Below are 24,698 nucleotides of genomic sequence, written 5' to 3' on the forward strand. Positions count from 1 at the left end.
ATATATATATATATATATATATATATATAGTACTACAATAAACACACACACACAGGAGAAGCTGTCTTCGAATTTTGGACACCGCTGAGATATATATATATATATATATATATATATATATATATATACATATATATACATATATATATATATATATATATATATATATATATATATATATATATATATAGTACTACAACAAACACACACACACACACAGGAGAAGCTGTCTTCGAATTTGGACGCCGCTGAGATATATATATATATATATATATATATATATATATATATATATATATATATATATATATATATATATATATATATATATATATATATAGTATATATAGTACTACAATAAACACACACACACAGGAGAAGCTGTCTTCGAATTTTGGACACCGCTGAGATATATATATATATATATATATATATATATATATATATATATATATATATATATATATATATATATCTCAGCGGCGTCCAAAATTCGAAGACAGCTTCTCCCCTGTGTGTGCGCGTGTGTTTGTTGTAGTACTAGATATGCATTTAATTCTAACAGTCTTTGCCTTCTCCACCATAAGGCTCAATGCTAGTCTATCGCAGGACAAAGGCCTCAGACCTGGCCTTCCATTCGCATCTGTTTATGGTCTTTCTATGCCAGTACACACCCGAAAACTTTCTTAGTTCATCAGCCCACCTTCTTCTCTTCCTTTCTTTTCTTCGTTCGTAATCTCCAGGTACCCATTCTGTTATTCTTTTTGTCCAGATATTTGTCATTCTCATTATTTGTTTAGCTCACGTCCATTTATTAGTCTTATTTTTTCTTATGACACCCTAGCTATGCTTTAGTTTGCTCTCGTATCCATGTTTTTTTTTTTTCTGTATCTTAGTGTTAATCCTATCGTTATTCTTTCCATAGCTCTTTAAGTTGTAAACAGCTTGTGTTCTGAGGTTTTAGTAAGGCTCCAAGTTTCTGATGCACAAGTTAATACAGGTAGGGCCATCTGATTACATGCTTTTTTTTTTTTCTTTTTTTTTTTAAGAGATCGAAAGCCACAGTGACATTTTACTTTTCATAATCTCATTTTGTTTACCAAAAGCTTTCCATCCCATACTTATCCTTGTTTTAATTTCAGTCTCATCTCTTGGGAAACACTCACGTCTGTCTTAAGTAGTCTGCGTATATTCATTAACAGTCTGAAGAGGTTTGTCCATATATATATATATATATATATATATATATATATATATATATATATATATATATATATATATATATATATATATATATATATATATGTATATATATATATAACTAATAGTCACATGCTATTGACAACAATATCATTCATAAACACCGGTCAGGTGTTCACAAAATGCTACTATCGTAACACGTAGTAAGAACCCCAGAACTCACTATCATATGTTGTTTATTAATTAGCTACGCATATCAAAGTAGTTCCTTGTTTGGTCTGACAGGTGCGACAAAGTATTCCACAATTCTTTCACTTACATTTGATGGCAAGTCTTTATATTACCATATCGTATTCCGATAATATAGAGGTGATCAATATCCATTGTAATTGATTTATTAACGGTGGGTTATCGTCATCTCTCTATGAATTGAACATAAACTTTCCATTGGGAAAATATTTCGTAAGAAAAATAGTCCACGAGAAGTCAGCATTTAACATAAGCGTGTAAGAAAGGGGAAACTTCTCAGTGTCCGAATGAATCTTAACAAATAATTCAATCAAACCTTTCTATTAAGGTATTTAATTTGGGTTCTAATAGCAACAAATTTGAACAATTACGCAACACTCACAGACATATCTATGAATATATGTGGTAATTGTTTGGTCACCTAACATTGTTGCAAATTTTCGTGAAAACCATCACTGATAGACCAAATTATTATGGTAATTACTAACAGAAAATGAACGAAATTTAACGAATTATGGTGAAACATAAGATTCTTCGCGGAGGAATACATGCAAGGTGCGGACGGGATGACAGGTTGCTCCACCGCACACAGTTCACAAGTGTAAGGATTTAGTAGTGTTTTCATTTTTAAAAGCAACATAACTGAAGTTACGTATCTACATGACAGTAAACAATAAAACAAATTTGTGTAAATCCCAAATTTTTATCTTGACCAAAATGACAACTTTATGTTGTATTCTCGGTCGTTATCTGAGTGCTTTTCCTGTCGTTTAATTAGCGCTTATCTGATCAAGGTGGACGTAAAAACTTCACTGATGAGCAGTAAGCCTAATTTTATCATTTTGTTTTATCCTGTCTGGATATTAATGGCTGTAAGGTTCGACTATTAGACGTACTTGAAAGGCAAGCTCGTGTTATAAACTATTTATGATCAGTTGTTATCAAACATTCGGAGAAAGGCCATGGTTCTTGTGAACCTTGTTCTTTTCATTATCGAGACTAACTTCAAGGAATACACCAATGAAAAAAGTATTATGGTGACATTATAAAATCATAGATAACTTAAGTTTCTTCTGCTCATATCAACGTATACTGTGAATGTATGTAAATGGTGAATGGAGATACTTATTTCTTTATAATGATAACTGAAGCACAAAATTAATGTCACCCTGATAACTTCTTATGAGATCAACCAAAGGTTGTTAACAATAATTGTTCCACCGGTCTTTGCACCGATATGAATTGTTTGAACTTCAGATTATGCAAAATCAGATGACTGTGGATCAAGTAAATCCGTAAAACTGACAGAAAAAATATGTAACTCTCAATATGAAAGTTGATTAAAAGTAAGAAAATCCTAGTTGAAAAGGGCATTTATAAATTTACTGATACTTATTGTCAATAGAGAGATAGATTTCTTGAAAACTATTACCTAAATGGAAAAGATCATAAGATAAGTTATTTTTACTCACCAACGAAGAATTCTTCCTCATTAGTCAATTATTCTAGCATAGATCGAGCCAGCCAAAAGAAAAAAGAAAGAAAAAAAAGTTTTGAACGTGTTTACCTAAGACAATTGTCTATAAATGAAACGCACTTGATTTATATCGTGGTTATACATTTATGATTTGTGTGTAATTCACAAAAATTTTTAGTTATTCATCAAAACGAATTTCAGCAACTTGGCGTGCTCTAGAAATTGTATGACGGATAACTCTTAAAAATATCTGCAAGTTATATGAGAATCACTACATAAATGTGTGGTTTCACAGCGTGCGCGGTGGCAAAGGAACATTATTGTGGTACAGTGGGTGCGGGAGGCGGTCCGGGTGCTGACGCTGTGTGACGGAGCTCTGACGTGGACTGACGTAGACGTCTCATCTTCCAGTAGGAGTGAGAGTTGAGCCTGGCGGAGCGACGACGTAACACCAGGTACGTCCCCGACCCCCCTCTACCCCCTTTATACCCCCCGTCCTCACCATCATCATCATCAACAAGTTCCCGCCAACATGTCATCGTAGGCCTATAGTAGGAAGTGATATGTTGGCTGTAGATGGTGATGGCCGCCATGGTGGTGTTAGCTGAGAGATATGTTGGAGGAGAAATCCCCTAATGATGCACCCCCTCTCTCCCCCCGCTGATGTTTGTATGTTTAGTAGGATGTGATCATGAACGCGTCAGAGGAACTACGTCCAGTTTTTGGCTTGCCCATTACGTGATGCTTTATGACGTTATTTTTGTGGTTTTCGGGTCAATTGGGTCGACGTTGTAATTCCAAGGGGGATTTTTGCGTAGGAGGTGACTCATGTCAACTCGATGGAATGGTTAGCTCGAGAATATGCTCTAACGCGGGGCGGTCGCTGTAGAGACATTGAGTCTAGACTATAGTAGGCTTAGTATTATATGCTGGAATGCGCGAATATTTAGAATATCGTCGGTTTCTAAATACAAAGTGTAATTGAAGTAAAGTAGGCTGCACCGTAGGCCGTCGTTGGCAACCCGTTTACGATAGGCGCAAGAGACCTTGGGATGAAACTTTGACCTTTTCTGTGGAACCTTGTAACCTATTGCCATATAGTAATAAAACAAATTTTAATTGATCCAATGCTGAAAGCCTTGTGTAGGAGGGTTTGAGGGGTTCAAGAGTGGGCCAGGTTATCTGCTGTCGTGTAAACAACCATCTTGTTATTGTTTTGGGGTGAATTTTATGACAACTCTGGGTTATTCATTGCCTGAACTTGAATGAAGTAGGTATTCATTTCCTGAACTTGAATGACGTAGGTAATCTTTGAATTTGGAATTGGCATGCATAAAATGACATTAAAACTAGTTGAGACCTTTCCTCAAGGGTGAATAAGAAACACCGCTTCTTCTTTCTTAAAACTGGGGATATTTGAGCATATTTGTAGAGTAGTAGACCGAAATTGAGTGAACTGTCATTATTATGTCACATGATTGGTGTGAGGTGTTATGTCAACACATAAACATTCCAAATTCGTAATGCAAATTGCAAACAGTAGAATTTTACAAAAATATTTTGTAAACAGTAGAACTTTTACAATGATATTTTGTAACCTTATCTAGCTGGAGAGGATTACCTTCTCATTCAACCAGACATGTTCACTGTTGGTCTACGATAGATGAATTACAGAGATGTGCCCTATCATAACCTGCTGAAGGGAACTGTTTATTGGGAACTTGGTTTTTCACTCCACACCTAACCTGACTTGGGACATTAAGTTGCATTAGATTGCAGGATTGAATTAATCTAACATAGACTGCTTGGTTCTTGTATGGCAAGTGTTTCCTCCAGCCCCTTTAAATCCCTTGCCTATATACAGCAATGTAAAGTCAATAAAATTACAGAGGTGCCTCGGTTGTATTATAGTTACGGACAGGAAAGGCTTTTCTACTGGAATACAGGTATTTCCAATAGAAATATGCCCGTTTTCTTTGAAATTAAACTTATTTTGATTGCTTATAAGAAACTTGGTGATATATATATATATATATATATATATATATATATATATATATACATTTATATATTTATATTATGTATATATACATGAAATAAATCATTCAAGGAGGAGTATCCGTACAAATAAAAAGATTCCGATAACCTTGTTCACCAGTACTGTATTATGAAAACATTGGAATTATAATGGAACAGTACATCGTAACCAATCATGATCCTGGATCTAATATACACCAAGACATCCTATCTTATACAGTAGCTGTAAAATCTCTATAACCTTGATAGTATTAGTACCGTATTGCCCTTTTGTATACCGAAGTCATTTGGTATTTCCACTTCTCATTACTAGTTACTTTACTGTCTTACGAGCACTTGGACTTTTGAACATAAAACGTCAGTGTGGTCTCTACAATTACCTCATGACTGTCAAGACATTACTACTTTGGATCCTTCTCTCTGGTTACTGTTCACTTTCCCTATATCTACTCATACATCGAATAGCCTAGCATATTCTTTACAGATAATCCTCTGTCTTCATACACCTGACGAGACTAAAATTATCAAATAATTCTTCACCCAAAGGGTTAACTACTGCACTGTAATTGTTTAGTGGTAAGGGTAGAAAAGACTTTTAGCTATGGCAAGCAGTTCTTCTAGGAGAAGGACACTCCAAAATCAAACCGTTGTTTTCTAGTCTTGGGTAGTGCCATAGCCTCCGTACCATGGTCTGTCACTGTCTTGGGTTAGAGTTCTCTTGCTTGAGGGTACAGTCGGGCACGCTATTATATCTAATTTCTCTTCCTCTTGTTTTGTTATAGTTTTTTTATTTTATATAGGAAATATTTATTTTAATGTTGTTACTGTTCTTAAAATCTTTTATTTTTCCATGTTTCCTTTTCTCATTGGGCTAATTTCCCTGTTGGAGCCCCTGGGCTTATAGCATTCTGCTTATCCAACTAGGGTTGTAGCTTAGCAAGTAATAATAATAACGGGTCATGAGCTGCTTGTGTACCATATATAAAATCATAGACAAAAAATTCTGGAGCTCAAGTTATTAGCTGTCTTATATTCACTATTATCAGTTAAAGAAAGAAAATGTTATTAAGGAAGTGTCATCGCCTGTTATGTTGGCATTGTGTTTTTTTTATTTAGTTTATTTTCCACAGCTTTTAGTCCTCATAAGAATATATTTTGAATAAATTCATAGGTACTGTGTATGACTATATTCATCTTTTGTGGAGATAGGAAATGAAGTTGAGAACTGATTGAGCTGTTAATCTATTTCTACAAGAATACAACCCTTTATCTTTTGGTTAGGAGTACTGTACAGTATTATTTGGTATGAACTGGCAATAGTTGTTTAAGCTTAGCAACAATGTACTTGTCGGCAGGGTGAGGGTCCCCACCCACCTGCCTAATGTAACCCAGCCTCTTTTTTGGCCATCGCTTTGGAGGTATGTCTTTCTTAGCAGTCTACTCCAAAAGTCAAGCTGTTGAAACTTCTTTTAAGTCCAATTTAATCGTTGATGAATTTAAGCTTAATTTGGCAAATTTTCTTAAGCGTTAATAAGGGCTATGCTACCGTGAAAAGTACAATTGGAAAAAATGTTTTATCTTCATAGCCTGGTAACTCTTCACTATTACTTTTTTTGGGGGTTTTTGTAGCCACATTTCCCTCTGCTTTAAAGTGTTCATTCAGGTCTTCTTCCCAATGGTAAATGTTTAGTAAGAAGAAAAAGTAAGCATAAAGGCATTCTCCTGTGTTATGGGGGAATTACTCTTCTGTTGGCATGCACAGATATGCATGCTCCCTGTGAACTGAGAAGCCAGATGAATACACAGAAGTAAAAACAGTTTATCCTGGGTGCAATGCAGAAGAGAGGTTACTGAACAGGTAATGCTCTTCTGATGAAACCAAATAACTTCTTCAATGTCTTCTCTCCTGCTCTGCTCCCAGGATAAAAAGTTCTTATTTCTGTTTATTCTTCTGGCTTCTTAGTTCATAGGTAGTGTGTCTAAGGATGAAAGTGAATTGCACATACACCCTGTCTATAGAGATTCTTGTGGACATAGTTATCTTCTGGTATAAACCTTTACTGTTTGGTGTACATGTCTTCCCAGAACAAACAAGAGTTAAGAGTACCCGTGGGATATGTGTCCATCCTTGGCTTTACTTGGTAATCTTTCTTTTGGCTCAGTGTTCCTCAGGAAGGTATGTCTCAGCTGTTGGTTGGTCACAATCCCTGACTTGTCCTGTAGTATTAGTTTATTTTTCGGAGGTCAAGGCAAAGTCCACTTTACACTTTTGTCAAGAGGATACTACTAATAGTTACCTTGCACTCAAGAACAGAACAGTACTACATTGTTGGTCATGATCTAGGTAATAACTTGAGGTGAAAGGGGATACTAATATCTTCTTATTTGAAGATCTTTCTCCTTTGGTATGAAAGGTTGAAATCTATTTTCTTCCCCTTTTTTTTAACCCATGACATATCTTGTTTTACAATGATCTGTTACTAACTAGGTTGACTTGTGACATAATGACACATTCACAGTCCCATTCTAGAGAAAGGAATGCCTTGTTAATGACACATTCACAGTCCCATTCTAGAGAAAGGAATGCCTTGTTTCAAGCATATAATTTTTCCAGAGCTCATGTTTTGTCAGAGTTTATTTACCCTGAATATTCTTAGATAGTTGTCGAAGAATGTTCACAGGTATGTTTCCTTTACTCTGAGGGGGCCTCATTATCATAGCTAATCTATCTTCAGGTTTGGTAAACTAAAACCCAACTGGTTTGTAATATCTACTTTAAAATTTACCAATCAGTTCATTATTGACGAGAGTTTCAGTGTATTTCTTATATCCCTGGAAAATCCTGTTTGCAAGAGGTGTGACACCCAAGGCACTTGTATTATTCATTGCTGCTAAACTGCCCTCATTCAAAATATACTGATAAACATATAGAACAGTTATTACACCAATATTATTGGTTTTCACATTTTCAGTAGCTTTTAATTTTTTTCAGGAAATTCGCAATCATTTGCATTTCAGATTAGTATCAACATTTTTTCTTGCAATATAAAGTTTTCCTTTCCTGCCACAATCACTGCAAAAAAATTCTTTTAATTTCCCTTTCATCACTGAAAGGATCTGACTGTAATCATTTGCCAGACAAGAAGTCAACATACATTCTTTTTCACACAAAAAAGTTCCAAAAGTTAACCTCGGAATTCAGCACTTGAACCAAAAGGTGTTTCATAGCTTTTTCTGCACATTTATTATGAGTTTCCTTAAGAGATGAAACAGATTTTTCTTTTTCATCAGATAGTGATAATTCAAAGTTGCCATCATTATCGTCTAACGATCCCACCTCGTATTTCATTAATATTGGGAGGATATTTTTAGAACTAATCCACAGACAAAAAAGAAATCCTATGTTTGCGCTATCTGACCCTTCTCTTCCCTCCTTCACTGTTTGAGAACTTTCGTTGCCTTCTCCTCTCGTTCACATTTTAATTTTTCCTTATAAGCTTGTACTTTGTGTGTTTTGCAGACACAGAATGCTTCATTAAATACTTCCTCTAAGGCATGATTTATATCTAGAGGAAGAATATAGAAAAGCGATATAAAAAGAAATCGCCGATATCTTTCACGGATACAAATGTGACAGCCCTCTCTCTTATTGATCAGAAAACACTTGACACATGTTGATCCAGTTATTGAACAGTAACATACATCAATGCCATTGAGGAAAATGTCATTCAGTAATTCAAAAAGAAAGAAATATAAAACCAAATAATTGGGAAATAACAGTCAGTAGATGCCTAATAGCTGACAGATGGATTTGACAGCATCATATACAATATAGAAATTGCAGTTCTTCAGATTAATTCCATACTATGTTTGAAAACAGCTAGGACCCATAGCTGTACAGAAACGACAAGAACTAGTTTTCATCGGATCAAGCTGTGGCTCCCCTTGAGCCTCAACGGTGGTGTGTATAGATGAGAAAAACAACAAGAATTGATTACTCTACTGCAGATCATCCCAATAGTATGCTCCATCTATAACAAAAACGTCTTGGCCTTTACACTGGTTGTCAACCTAATGGAGGATTTTTCGATGTTGTAATATGAAAACAAACATCAGCTCCTCAAATCATGTTTCTCAGAATCTTAGTTCCTAGAGACTGTATTAAAGGTTCATCATGGCCATTACCGCCTGCTAACCTGGCAAAGGATTTAAATTTTCCTGACTATGAGAGCACACGTTGAACCTATCCTTGATCCTGTTGAGGGCGAGAAGAACGAGTATCTTTGAGTAGTTACGGTGAAAGAAGAAAAAATCATTGAAGAATCTTTGCATTCCTTAATCTGTTGAGAAACTGGGAATATATTTTCTTTTGAATTGGGCATCAAAGATTCTCTTGACAGACTTTCTTTCCAAGTACAGTTTACACTATTGTAAGTTGCTTGCAGAAGATCTCCTTCCAATTATTCTGGAAGAGATGAGGTAACTTTCTCCATAATCTTTGGATTCTCTATGAGTTTCTTCATTATTTTATAGGCTATACTGTGACCCCTTGCTATTTGCAGGGTTTTTGTAACAGAGACTGGCATGAAAAAAGAGAAAACTCAAATACTTGCAGCCCTTACTGCCATTGCCTATGTGTGATTGACTAACATACTAAATTCTGCTTGATATAGTTTTTACTGGTTTCTATCACAGTAGAAGTATTGTGCAGCATTACAGTATGAAAAAATTTCAGTAAGTGTACAGTACGTGAGTACAAGTACTGCACATGGTAAGACTACAGTACTGTACAGTACACAGTCATCTGGACACTTATACAGTAACAACAAAATACTGTTGTTCCTATCTAATATAACACTTGCTGATACTGTAGTATACGTTACTGTAATATATTTACAGTACTATCACTACGAAACAGCTTAATTAGCTAAGGTAACACTTGTAAGTGTTCCCTGTTTTCGTTCAAACTTGCTGTACATATTGCCTATATCTACATTATTACTGTAATAAAACTGTATTTGTTCCGACACAGAGACTTACCTCGAAACACTTTCTTAGGAGGTTACTGGTAACTCCTCTCAGACGACCAGAGTTTTGTGTAGTTTACCCTACCTCCATGTTCTATAGTGTCCTGATTAGCGGGAGAGAACGTGACCTGGGGGCAATGCCCGATGAAGGTCGCGTGGCTTTGAGATCGACCCACCAGTAAGTTTTCTGGTCGCGTCGTGTGTACACGTCGCCCCTCATACTCTGTGCGACCCCCTTTGTGTTTGATTCCACGTGCTTCCCACATGGTCTGGATTCCTTAGCGTGTGTTTAGTGCCTTACCTACGTTCTTTTGCATTCGCTCCCTTGTGCTTTCCTAGTGTTTTAGTGCTTTCCCTTTTGGTTTTCTTGTGTCTACGGCCCTTTGTGTTGTGCTATGGAGCACGCTCGCCGTTGTCCTGGGCCTAGAGCCGATAAATCGTGCGGGGCTTTTCTGTCCAAGCCCGATGTTGACCCGCATACGCTGTGTACCTCGTGTAGGGGTAAAGCATGTTCGCCGTCGGACAATTGTTCCGAATGTGCCGATTGGACCGAGGTCCAGTGGGTAAAATTCAGCACCAAAAAGAAGACGACGACGAAGAGGTCCCCTAGGAAGACTAGCGTATCTTCCCCTGCAACTTCAGCAGGAGAAGGGTCAGGTAGGGTACATCCTTCATCCCCTACCCAGAGTAGGGGACGAGGTAAGTCCAGGGAGAACAAGCAGATGGCTCCGCTTTCCCAAGAGAGGGAATTTGTTGGCGATTCTTCGTTTGCCAAGGCAGTTCAGGCGGCCGTAAGTGAGTGTAGTGGGGGTCCGAGGGACGTGGCTCTCTCACATAGGGGTCGCGTCTCGTCGGGGGACCCCATGTGGTCTAATAGTGTCCCATTTTCTTCGTCAGATTCCTGGGTGGAAGTTTCAGGGGCATCAGCGACGGAGGGCGCCGTCGGCATAGGAGAGTCCCCGCAAGAGGATCCATTGGCTTGGGACATACCAAGGACTCCGATGAGGTCCCCACTGGACTTGGAGGAAGGCCTACGCGAGTCCTTCCCCTGCTTGGCGGGCCCGTCGGGGTGGTTGCCGCCGAAGACTTCGCTACAGGAGAGTCTCCCCATTCCATCTACGTCAGGGGTACGGCGTAGCCCCAAGAAAACACAGTCACGTGCTAGGTCTCGATACGTGGGTAAGTCTTACTCGTCGGGACGTGACTCTTCGGATTCTTCAAGCAGTGAACGGCGGAGACGCCAGAGGAGGAAACGAGATCGATCTGTGCGGAGGAACTCCCCTTCGCGGTCTCCCACAGGATCTCGGGACAGGATGAGTCCCCGTTCCCCTCCAACCAAAAGCAGGAGATCAGTCTCCCAGCAAGGGACGTGGGTTTTTTGTCCCAAGGAACAACTTGAAAGACTTTTCCAGGTCTATTAGATCGACACCTGAGCGGGCAGGAGACAGTCCTCCTAGAAGGGCCTCCACGTGCCGCGCCAGGGAGTCACCAGATGAGCGGAGGGCCGCGTCTTGCAGGCCTAAGACCCGTCCAGGAGACACTTATTCCACCCAGCGGAGGGAGCTGTCGTCTAGGATGGGCAGCCTCGACAGGTCTCCCCATCGAGAATCTAGACGGGGACGGACACCTCCGTCGAACTATCTCACGGAGGAGCCCGTTTCGCCGAAAAAGGCCTCGAAGAGGAGAGAGACGGCGGACGTCAAATGTAAAGGGAAACGAGGGCCCCGTCATCACGGCGGCGACCGTGCTCACGCATCGCCCCATCGGTCGGAAGGAGGGGAGGGCGAGTCGTCGGTGACGGAGGACTCCGCGTACAGGAGAGTCCTTGCCTTAATTAGAGGTTATAACAACCTTATAGAACCCGCCCCTCAGGAGGAAGAACCCTGGACTTCAGGCCTGAACAAGTTCATAGCCGTCCCCGCCCAGAAAAAGTCCTCTCTCTCCCTTCCCGAGGCCAGTAGCGTGGGGATTGGAAGGACTCACATCGATAGGGTCATATCCCACAATAGCGACTCCTGCAGGGACCACAGCTCAGCAAAGCTCTTACAGGGTTTGAAGTCGCAAACAAAGTACTACACTTTGGAAAATAGGCCGACCGGTGCTTGCAAGACAGAGGAAACCCTAGACATCCTGTGCCAGGGCATCTCTGACGAGAGGGCATCGTCAGCATCCACCTTCTTCTCCCCGTCCGAGTCGGCAATGATGGAGGAGATGTCTAAGGACTTGGTTAATGTGGCCTCCTGGCTGGATTGGTGGGCCACTACCCTAGTAGGCACCCAGATCCCTACAGACTCCATGGAGCCTGCAAAACAGGAGGCTCTGAATGAGTTGCTGGGGGTCAGGTAGCCGCGCCCTTAAATTCCTGACCTTTGAGTCTTTAGCTCTCCGCAAACTGGATTCTCCGGAGAAGAGACGCCCTAGTCAAGAACCTTCCCATTAAGATTCCCGACAGGGAAGCGAAAGCCTTGAAGAACTGCTCCGTCTGGGGGGAGCAGCTTATTCCTACGAAGAAGGCGGAAGATGTCGTGGAGAAGTTGGCCAAAAAGAGGTAGCTACCTACCCTGAAGCCACAGACTACGCGACGCCCCGTCTTCAGGAGGCCAGTGACGGGAGCACCCATGGCCGCGCGTTCCGCACCAACTCAAGGAAGGAGGGAACCCTCGTCAGGACAGTGGCCTTCCTCTGCGGTTCCCCCCCGAAGAGGATCCTCCTCTACCCCTCCAACGTATAGGTCTTCATTCTACTCTTCCAGAAGAGGACGGGCAGGCCGTTCCTCCCGTAGGAGATAAGATGGGAGGCCCCCCTCCCCTGCCCAAGCCTCAGGTAGGGGGATGCCTCAGACTCGCATGGCAAGCATGGAAGCTCCACGGAGCAGATCCGTGGACAGTAACAGTACTAAAAGAGGGCTACAGGATTCCCTTCGTGGAATAGCCACCCCCTCTGGTTCCAGCAACACAGGCGGACTGGTTGGTGCCCAAGGACCTGGCGAAGAGAGCAGCGCTGGACGAGGAGGTCACGACGATGCTGCAGAAGGGTACCTTAGAAGCAGTGAAATTCCCGGGTCCGGGGTTCTACAGCCGCCTGTTCCTAGTGGAAAAAGCGACAGGAGGGTGGAGACCTGTAATAGACCTGTCAGCCCTCAACAAATTTCTCAGGAAAGTAACCTTCAAAATGGACTCTCCAAGAATGGTCATGGCAGCCTTGAGGGAGGGCTACTTTATGATTTCTATAGACCTCAAGGACGCCTACTTCCAAGTGCCTATTCATCCATCGAGCAGGAAGTTTCTCCGGGTGAAGTGGGGTGCCCAGTTGTTACAATTCAAGGCCCTGTGCTTCGGTCTTTCAACAGCCCCCCAGGTATTCACGAGGGTCTTTGCGACGGTCTCCGTATGGGCCCCACGAACGGGGCATTCGACTCATCAGATGCCTGGACGACTGGCTACTCATTTCATCCTCAAAGGAAGACTTGAAACAGCAGGGCGAAGATCTTCTACAATTGTGCAAAACCCTGAGCATCGTGGATTCATTACAGGTCAAGGCATTCCCATCCACGGACAGGCTGGACAACCTGGATCGAGTGCTCCTGCCCTTCCTTCTTGGTCGCCCCAGAAGAGCGAAGGATTAGCAGAGGTTGGTAGGACACCTGGTGTCCTTAGAGAAGCTGGTACCTCACGGGAGACAGAACCTAAGGGTGGTTCAATGGAACCTAAAAGAACATTGGAACCAGAAAAGTTCCCCGGACATTGTGGTGCCACTCCTTCAGGAGACCAGGAAAGCCTTGGAGTGGTGGCAGGATCGGTCACACACCCTAAGAGGTAGGCCACTGTCCTCCCAACCTCCGGAGGTCCTTCTCTTCACGGACGCATCGAAGGAAGGGTGGGGAGCCCATCTCCGGGAAAAGACAGCAAAGGGGACATGGTCAGAAAGGGCGAAGTCCCTACACAGAAATGTCCTGGAAATGAGAGCGGTCCAAGAAGCCTGCAACCACTTCGAGGAGGACATGAGAGGGCAATCGGTGGCCCTAATGTCAGACAATGCAACGGTGGTGGCTTACGTGAAGGAGGAGGGGGGACTGAGATCAAAGGAGTTGTGCGAACTAGCCCTTCAAATCCTAAAATGGGCGGAACAGAAGGACATCATCCTGACGGCAAGGTTCATTCCGGGGAAGAACAACGTCCTAGCAGACGGCCTCAGCAGGGCGGGGCAAGTGGTAGCGACAGAATGGTCCCTACACCCACAAGTGGCAAGCTACATTATCCAGATGTGGGGATCCCCAGTAATGGACCTGTTTGCAACAATGTTGAACGCTCAACTCCCCGTATTCTGTTCTCCTGTCCCAGATCCGAAGGCAGCAATGAAAGACGCCTTTCAGCACAAGTGGGACGGTCTAGACGTATACGCCTTCCCCCCCCTTCTCCCTGATAAGACAAGTCTTCAACAGAGTAAGGGCTGCAACCAACCTAAGGATGACTTTGGTAGCGTTTTGGTGGCCGGAGAGAGAATGGTTCGCGGACCTAAAGAACCTCATCATTCTACCTCCTTGGCCTCTGCCCTACAGGTCAGACCTATTAAAACAACCACACTTTCAGCGGCTTCACAGAAACCCGCAAGCCCTTCGTCTTCACGCCTGGAGGTTATCCAGCGACTCCTGAAGAAACAAGGGTACTCCGGCAAGACAGCCAGGAGGATGTCACTGTACCTGAGGAAATCATCCACAGCCGTCTACCAGTCTAAGTGGACGGTATTCGTGAAGTGGTGCAGGGATAGAGCCCTTAGAAGCGTCGGTGCCCGTGATTGCAGACTTCATGGTACATCTCAGGGATAAGTTAGCCATGTCAGTCTCAGCGATTAAGGGAGTTCGGGCGGCCCTGGGTCAAGTCTTTCTTCTCAAGGGCATAGATCTAGGCTCCTCCAGGCATATCTCCATGCTTATCAGGGCTTTTAAACAATCATGCCCCCCCTTCCGCCCCTAGAATCCCGATTTGGGACTTGGTGCGAGTCCTAGATATGCTACGGAAACCACCATTCGAGCCATTAAAGGACATTGATGACAAGAATCTCACGTTCAAGGCGGTCTTCTTGCTAGCATTAGCCTCAGCTAAGAGGGTGGGCGAGCTACACGGACTGTCATTTAAGGTGGAGCACTCTAGGGGATGGAAGGAGGTAACCTTTAAGTTTGTCACATCCTTCGTCGCCAAGACTCAGAACCCCGAGGTTTGAGAGCTTTTCTATTCCGGCAATCCCGAATAAAGGAAACCCGGAGGACCTAAAATTGTGCCCGGTCAGGGTTATTAGGAAATACCTTAAGAGAACGGCAAACCTCCGCCCATCTATTAAGAATCTCTTCGTCTCATGGCGTAAAACGAAGAAAAACATATCCAAGAATACGGTTTCGTTCTGGCTCAGGCAAGTGATCATGCAAGCCTACTTAAAGGAAGGACTTCCAACACCGGGGAAACCCAGGGCTCACGATGTTAGGGGCATTAGCACCTCCCTAGCATTCGAGAAGAACATGTCGGTGGCTCAGGTTCTTCAAGCGGGAACTTGGTCCAACCAGTCGGCCTTCATTGCACATTATCTCAAGGACTGTACGAGAAGGTCCCTAGATGGGTTTTCCATCGGGCAGGTCATCTCAGCCCTTCATTCGGTATGAAGGCTCAAGCCCCAGGCTCAATCGCGAAACATAAAGAATCTAGACACAAGGATCTGAGTTCTATTTTTTCCCTTTTTCTCACTTTTCTCGTACTATCAGTCGTCATCAAGAATATCGCTCATTACACAAGTCTCAAATTCGCCAATATCAAGCACAACGAAGACATTGCAGAAGGGTAAGTGTTATATCACACTTAATGAGTCTCTTGTGTAGTTTATCCTACTGTCCATCGGGGTCAGGGGCTAAGGGCACTCCCTCCTCCTAAGGTGTAAGTCTCCTAAGAAAGTGTTTCGAGGTAAGTCTCTGTGTCGGCACAAATCACAAATTTTAAGTAATTTGTATTTTTCATAAAATACTTACCGAGAAACACTTTCGAGTTATGCCCCCCCCCCCCAACCGTTCCCGCAGTGCCTCACTGACCTCGTAGTATTGTTCCTTACATAAAACTTACTGCCGGGTCGATCTCAAAGCCACGCGACCTTCATCGGGCATTGCCCCCAGGTCACGTTCTCTCCCGCTAATCAGGACACTATAGAACATGGAGGTAGGGTAAACTACACAAAACTCTGGTCGTCTGAGAGGAGTTACCAGTAACCTCCTAAGAAAGTGTTTCGAGGTAAGTATGTTAGGAAAAATACAAATTACTTAAAATTTGTGATTTTGTATACAATATATACTGTACAGTAGTTAGTACTGTATAACAATAACACAGAGTACAGTACTGTATTACATAATGAATACGTTAACAAAATAAAAGTGTCAGTACAACACTAACTGTTTACTTATGATATTTTATGCAGTAATTTTGAAACATGATGCAACTCTTTGAGCCGTCGCCTGGTTAGCTCGTGGAGTTATGTAATGAACATATTTCATTTTTCAATATTAATCTTACCCGATGATCATGTAGCTGTCAACTCTGTTGCCCGACAGAAATCTACGGTCGGGATACGCCAGCGATCGCTATACAGGTGGGGGTGTACACAACAGCGCCATCTGTGAGCAGGTACTCAAGTACTTCTTGTCAACAAGAACTCAATTTTTCCTCTGTCGTGCCACCGGCTAGACCTACTTGGATACGCTGTTGATTCTGGAGTTATTGTTCACGATTTGGTGATGTATTTGCTCTAGAGTTTAGCCTTCGCTATTCAGGAAGCTTTATCATTAGCTTAGCAGGCTTTTGGAATTAATTTGTTTAATTATGGTGACGAGGAGAGTATGGACTCTCTTTCACTTTTAAATGGCCGACCCTTCCCTTAGACGGAAGTGTTGGTGTCGAAGAGAGTATAGACTCTCTTTCTCTTTTTATTCCCACCCTTCCCTTAGACGGAAGTGTGTTTAGGTTTTTGGTAATTTTGCTTAACAAAGTTATAGATTTATTTTATATCTCTCCGCCTTTTATAGACCTCTTCGATTAACTTCCATTTATTATAAACTTATAAAAATTAATTTTTATGTTTGTTTATATGCGACCTTTCCTAATAGTAGGCGGTCCTTACTTGGAACCGAAGTTAATTAACATTGAGCCCGTCATATCGTTTTTCCTGTTAAGAATTTATGCTATTTTAATTTTAATGTTTTTGAAAGAATTTCTTTGATAGTCTCGTACTGTTTTCAAAGTTGAACTAACGTTTTGTTTAGTCTCCGCAGTTGTTGACGTTCAGAACGTTCAACTTGCGCTCTATCGTTACGATAGAGAGAGAGAGTATTTCACGGTTTCACGTTGCAGTAAGAGTAAACCGATTCTAGCGTTTTGTTCATTCTTTCTTAGCTTAAATGGTTTTAATTCTAATAAAGGAACTTTTTATTTGGGAAACCTTTCAGTTTTTTTCCTTTAACAAATAATATGTTTTAACGATATATATAATTGGGCTCTTCTCTCAGGTTCTAAGTCAAGAGAGAGAGAGAGAGAGATAGAGGCGGAGGGAGAGAGAGGAGGATAAAAGTTTCGTTCAAGCGGGTAACGTTGTTCTCGTTTTTTGCTCTTCTCCCTAGTCGCTATAGGGGAAGAAGGTAAAACGTTTCTAGAGTTTATTCTTGTTCCCAGGCTTTATGCGGTGAGAGATTTTAAACGTAGTTTATTGATCTAGTGTTTAGTCTCTTTTCCAGCCACTGAATTCTTTATCTTTCATTATGTTTTTCTGTTACATTGTAATACTGTTTTCGCAATTACTACCTTTTAATGAAGGATAGGATTGCGTGTTTCAGGTACAAACCACTTAAAGTTTCGAGTTCAGTGAAATAAGTGCAAACAGAAAATCAAAAGTGATAGTGATATGCGCAAAGTGTTACAGTGTTGCGTTCGAGGGTTCGTCTGTTCGTGCCAGTTGTTCACCTAGTCCGATACCTCTTACAAGCTCCCAAGCCCAGGGGAGAAGTAATGTCGAAGGACTTATGGGTTCCACAGGCCTTGATCAACGAACAGACGTTTCCCTCCGTGGTTTCGGGTGTATCTACACACGTTGCCGACGTGATCACCCCACCCACACAAAGACGAGAGAGCCCATTTATTCCTCGTCTGCGGAAGAGGTTTCTCGCAGAAACCATGGACCAAATCTTGCAGCTTTTAAGTGCAAGTCGGTCCCTTCCGCGCAAGTCCAACGGCCTAGGTGTAGCCACTGGGTCAGTTCGGACTTGCTGCAGTATGACAACTGCACACCTCCCAGAGAGGCAAGGTGGTACCGCAACAGGCAGTAACTCCGTCTGTTGCCGCACCAGCGGTTTTAGACCCTCAGTCACAACGGACAGTAGCTCCGTTTGTTGTTGTCTTTCATAGACCCTAGTGGTCCATGCTGCAGACTATACAGTCTCAGCTTGCTCCTTCATGCAGGAGTATCATGCTGGAAGGTTGACAATGCACCTGTTAACCTACAACCCGCCGAGGTTGTGCGCTCAGCAGATACTGCGGCTGCCTGCTCCCACCCTCCACCTGTGAGAGCTCCACCACCGATGCGCAGTCCACCCTGCCAAACGCATGTTCTTGCTGCACCATCTGCTAACATGCGTGAGCTACCGCATCAGCAGTGGGAAGGTTCTGTAGAGCTGCCGGGTTCCAGCACTATGCGGCATTCTCCGCAGCCCATGCAGCATGCTCTGCATACCTTACAGCATGCTCCGCATACCATGCAGCATGCTCTGCAGACCTTACAGCATGCTCCGCATACCATGCAGCATGCTCTGCAGACCTTACAGCATGCTCCGCATACCATGCAGCATGCTCTACAGACCTTACAGCATGCTCCGCATACCATGCAGCATGCTCTGCAGACCTTACAGCATGCTCCGCATACCATGCAGCATGAGCCGCATACCTTACAGCATGCTCTGCATACCATACCGCATGCTCCTCAACCCACCGCAGCCCCTCCCACGCTCCAGCACTCTGCTTTTGTTGTTGCCAGCTCCCACACTCCGACTGCGGAGAAGGTTGACGATGCACCCGTGGACCTACACCTCCCACGGTTGGGCGCCTGGCATGGCTTCCTGCTCTCACACTCTTGTTGTGAGAGCTCCTCCACCCATGCACAAGTCAACCCTACCAGATGTATGATGACTCCCACACACAGAGCACTCCGTTGCCGTGCGTGAGCTACCACAAGCTGCCGTGTTTTGACACGGTGTGTCAGCCTCCGCAACACACTGTGGTTACCGCCACTCGCCAGCAGCAAACTAGTCAGTCAGGAGTTGAGGCTTCCCCACACAACTTTGGTTGTTGCCAACTCACAAACTGTCATACAGTTACATGACGTTGCCTTCTGGTCTGCTGCTTATACACCAGTGCTGTATGTCCTCACGCTCATGTTGTGGTTGACAGTTCAGTTTTTGACAGTTCACAGACTGTCAAGCAGTTTCATAACGTTGCCTTCTGGTCTGCTGCTTTTGCACCAGTGAAACCCTCACTGAGAGAAGGTTCCTGTAGATGAGAAAGTGCTGTTCTCCCTCCTTCTGATATTCCCTTGAGGACTCTGTCATTTGGAGAGGAGCCTTAAGCTGCTTAGCCTCCTATGGACTTTTAATTAAGCATAACATGCTTCCAGGGAGGGTAAATGGTTCCGCTTCAGTCGCTAACCCCGTCTGTTGCCACACCTGCTCCCATAGACCTTGGGCTTTGTTGCAAGACATGCAGTCCAAGCTTAGTCCTTGATAGAGGATTTTTTACGGAGTCAGTGTGTCACTGGGAAGACGTTCAACAACCAGCAGAGGTGACTTGTTGTGACGCAGTGCGGCAACCTCAGCAACCCGATAAGGAGTTGTCTGTACTACCCAGACAGTCTAGACAGTTTCGGGTTGTCGCTGTACTTCCTCGCTTCCCCATGGTTGTCAGTTCACAGACTGTGCAGCAGTACCATGATCTTGTGTCCGGCTCCGTCACGCATCCACCAGTGCGACCGGATTCAGCGAGTCAGACGTTGCCCACTCCGTTGCCGTTTCCTCATCAGTTTCGGATGAGGAACCCTCTGATGAGGACATGGCTGAACGAGAAGATCAATCCCCAGCCCTGCTATCCATCCAGAAGATGCTGAAGAAGGAATACGGCCCTGTCAGGCTGTGAATGAGTCTGGTTAGGACACTGTCATCCGTGGTGCATTTGGTGTCACTTGGAAGACTACACCTCCGTCCTCTTCGGTTTCATCTAGCTCTTCACTGGAAAAGGACGAGACGCTACAAGCGGTCTCGATCCCGGTTTCCGGAAGATAAGTCTGGTTTAACCTGAGGAAAGGACTTTATCAACCTTTTATAGGGTCTTCCTCTGACTGTTCAGACTCCCAACCACGTTCTCTTCTCAGACGCATCGGACGTAGGCTGGGGTGCGACCTTAGGCGGTAGGGAATGCTCGGGATTATGGAACTCGCGTCAAAGGACAATGCATTTTAACTGCAAGAAGCTTCTGGCAGTAAGTCTGACCTGGAAAAGCTTCAGGTCTCTCCTTCAAGACAAAGTAATGGAGGTCAACACGGACAACTCCCTGCTTTGATGTTCATCTCCTAGTAAGGAGGGACCTACTCTCTGACATGGTGCGAGTTCGCTAGTGACCTCCTCTCCTGTTCAACAGGTCTTGACTTTTCACTAGTAACAAGTTTCTTCCAAGGCAACTTGAATGTCTTAGCAGTTTGTCTCAGTAGGAAGGGACAATAATTCCAACATATTGGACCCTCCACAGAGATGTATGCAAGAGACTTTGGGTCACTTGGGGCCATCCAACCATGGATCTCTTCGCAACCTCGATGTCCAAGAGGCTCTCAACAGACCCAGCAGTGGTTCTTTTAGATGCCTTTCTACTAGATTACTCTCATCTAGATCTATATGCATTCCCTCCGTTCTAGTTTGTCAACAAGGTACTGCAGAAGTTCGCCTCTCACGTTGGGACAAAGTTGACACTAGTTGCTTCCCTCTGGCCCGCGAGAGAATAACTTACCGAGGTACTTCGATGGCTAGTAGACGTTCCCAGAACTCTTCCCCTAAGGGTGGACCTGCTACGTCTGCCACGCGTAAGAAGGTACTCCAAGGCCTCCACGCTCTTCGTCTCACTGCCTTCAGAGTATCGAAAGACTCTCGAGAACTAGAGGTTTTTCGAAGGAGGCAACCAGAGCGATTGTTAGAGCAAGGAGAACATCCACCCTTAGAGTCTACCAATCGAAGTGGGGAATCTTCCTAAACTGGTGCAAGTCAGTATCCGTATCCTCGACCAGTACCTCTGTAACTCAAATAGCTGACTTCCTCTTATATCTGAGAAAAGAGCGATCTCTTTCAGCTCCCACTTTCAAGGGTTACAGAAGCTTGTTGGCATCAGTCTTCCGTCACAGAGGCTTAGATCTTTTTAACAATAAAGATCTACAGGACCTCCTTAAGTCTTTTGAGACCACGAAGGAGCGTCGTTTGGTTACACCTGGTTGGAATTTAGACGTGGTTCTAAGATTCCTTATGTTAGACAGGTTCGAACCACTTCAATCAGCCTCCCTGAAAGATCTCACCTTTAAGACTCTTTTCCTGATATGCTTTACCAGCTAAAAGAGTCAGTGAGATTCATGCCTTCAGCAAGAACATCGGATTTTCATCCGAAACGGCTACATGTTCTACATCTTGGTTTTCTAGCCAAACACGAGCTGCCTTCTCGGCCTTGACCAATATCGTTCGTTATTCCAAACTTATCGATATGGTTGGAAAGGAACTAGAAAGAGTATTATGTCCTGTAGAGCTCTTAAGTTCTTTTTTAAAAAACCTTTATGAGGCCCGTCTGAAGCTTTATGGTGTTCAGTTAAGAATTCATCTTTGCCTATGTCAGAGAATTCTTTATCCTATTATTTTCAGACTGTTAATACGAGAAGCTCATTCCCTTCTGAATGAGGAAGACCAAGCTTGGCTGAAGGTAAGGACACACGAAGTTAGAGCTATCACAACTTCCGTGACCTTTTAATAAAATAGATCTCTGCAAAATATTTTCGACGCAACCTTTTGGAAAAGCTAATCAGTGTTCGCGTCTTTTATCTTAACAATGTCCAGTCTCTTTACGAGAACTGCTACACTCTGGGACCATTCGTAGCAACGAGTGCAGTAGTGGTGGGGGCTCCACCACTACAATTCCCTAATTCCAGAACCTTTTTAATCTTTCTCTTGAAATATTTCTGGGTTGTCCGGAAGGCTAAGAAGCCTTCCGCATCCTGGTTGATTTGGCGGGTGGTCAAATTCTTTCTTGAGAAGCGCCTAGATTAGAGGTTGTGATGAGGTCCTTTAGTATGGGTTGCAGCCCTTAATACTTCAGCACCTAGGAGTCGCTCAGCATCCTAAGAGGATCGCTAGGCTCAGTAAGGAAGACGTACTTAAAAAGGCAGAGTAATGGTTCAAGTCGACTTCCTTACCAGGTACTTATTTATTTTATGTTTGTTATTTTGAATAACGGCTAAAATAAGATACGGGATACTTAGCTTCTTTGTTAATATGTATGCTGGTCTCCACCCACCACCCTGGGTGTGAATCAGCTACATGATCATCGGGTAAGATTAATATTGAAAAATGTTATTTTCATTAGTAAAATAAATGTTTGAATATACTTACCCGATGATCATGAATTTAAGGACCCGCCCTTCCTCCCCATAGAGAACCAGTGGACCGAGGAGAAAATTGAGTTCTTGTTGACAAGAAGTACTTGAGTACCTGCTCACAGATGGCGCTGTTGTGTACACCCCCACCTGTATAGCGATCGCTGGCGTATCCCGACCGTAGATTTCTGTCGGGCAACAGAGTTGACAGCTACATGATCATCGGGTAAGTATATTCAAAAATTTATTTTACTAATGAAAATAACATTTTATGCTAAAAGCACACCAGATATGTATAGGTTTTTTTTTTTTTTTTTTTTTTTTTTTTTTTTTACATTAAAACCTGATTCTGCAAAAAAGAGCCTCCAAAGCGAAAGATGTACATGTGAGGAAAGACTATGCAAGGGTGAGTCCGAGTGAGCGAGAGCTGAGGTATTGTTCTGTGTGGAGAGAGAATTGAGTTAATGATGCTAGGCCGCGAGAGCACATATAGTATTGCAAAACCGCGAATCTGTGAATTTTTATTTGAAAGGTGTTACAGTTCTCTGTATGGCGAAGAAAGAATCAATGAGTAGGGAGGGCTGGCTGTATTTGCTTGCTGTTAGGAATACAGTACTGTAGATGATATATTAAGGTTCCTATTGTTCTTCTTTATTATGAGGACCTTATTCCTTCTTATAAGATTTGAATTGTTATACTGTACAGTCAAAGGGTATGGGTATATCCGTTTTATTCTCCTTGAGCAATTAGTCACTGAAATATGGGTTACAGTTGTTGGGTCTCCCCTGCCCTTATGACCTGTATCTGATATTTCCAGGTGGGTGTTTCACTGTCATTTTATTTTTCAAGGATGAGCTCAGGCTATTGTGAATATAACAGGAAGCTCACAACCTCTTGTTCCTCATTTTTTAGAACAACAGATCAAATTTGTAAATATTCCTCAGAGTGAGTCATACAAAAAAAGACTGCTCTTGTGGGACCAAATGACAAAGTTTGAGGTGATTTGTATTTTCCTAGGTTTACAAATCATAATCATGTATGCCCTGTTTCAAGTAATCCTCACAGTTCCTGTTGCCAAAAAGGATTATAGGGTTACTGTTAAGCAATCATTTAACTGTTAATATCTTGTTACCAAGTTTCAGTGACTTTCAAACTTGAACTGAAGTATATTCATGTACTGTAGTTGCATTACAGTACAATATATCACTAGAGAAGAAATAACTTTTTTTGCATATTTTCTTTTCTCTACTTTAGCTTGCTTTTTCCTGTTTCCCATTGTATTTAAGCTGTCTCTTGACTCTTCCCCTTCAAACTAACTTAGATTAATAGTTTTATCATAGTAATTGTACTACACAGTTGTTCATATATGAATACCAACCATTGTTCTTGACTATAGAAGTAGAATATCAGCGAGGGCTGGGATATGGCAGTTAAACTTTTATCGAGGTGTGAACAACTGGCAGGGTAGTTATTCTGTCGGCCGCAGGGTGGCTACCACCACCTCCCTAGTTCACTTCAACGCCAATTGAATATCAGCCGTTACAATGAGAATGTATTCCTCTTGACTGAATATTCTTGAAGTCTAAGAAATCGTGCTTCTTCTCCCAGAACTCTTACCTACCCTCTTCCTCCAAAGGGCGGTTGTGTAAGAGTGATGGTCGCCTGACTGGTGGACAAGCTCAGTGGCAGGGAGGCTCTGTCTTTTTCCCTGGTGCGATGGGATTGCTTCTTACTGTGGGTGGTTTCCCTAATTCTTTACCTCCTTGATTTACAGAGGACGGGCAACCTTCGACTTTTGTGGCCTTCGCGGGGCATTCCAGGCTCACCAAGGGCGGAGGGTTCCGTGTCTTGAAGAAACATTGACAGAACACCGTCTCGATGGTGTCTTCTCTGCAATAGGCTTTTCTTGTTCCCGCAGGGAGATTCTCGTAGTTCTTATTTGCTTTCTTGTAAGGCTGTCTAGCCACCTGTGTGTGATCTCTCATCTTCAGATGGGGATTTGAGATTGCTTACTGGTA

The 24,698-nt window shown here is 42.9% G+C and overlaps 1 protein-coding gene across 1 annotated transcript in view; it reads left to right on the forward strand.

Moving 5' to 3' along the window:
* Positions 1 to 3,245: 3,245 nt before the first annotated feature.
* Positions 3,246 to 24,698, forward strand: part of CrebB (Cyclic-AMP response element binding protein B) — a 130,892-nt gene continuing 109,439 nt past the window's right edge. Inside the window, 1 exon segment of the mRNA XM_068372105.1 lies at positions 3,246 to 3,381. The gene's annotated coding sequence lies outside the window, so the exon portion shown is untranslated.

The sequence above is a fragment of the Palaemon carinicauda genome, chromosome 4, assembly GCF_036898095.1.
Source record: "Palaemon carinicauda isolate YSFRI2023 chromosome 4, ASM3689809v2, whole genome shotgun sequence".
NCBI lineage: Eukaryota > Metazoa > Arthropoda > Malacostraca > Decapoda > Palaemonidae > Palaemon > Palaemon carinicauda.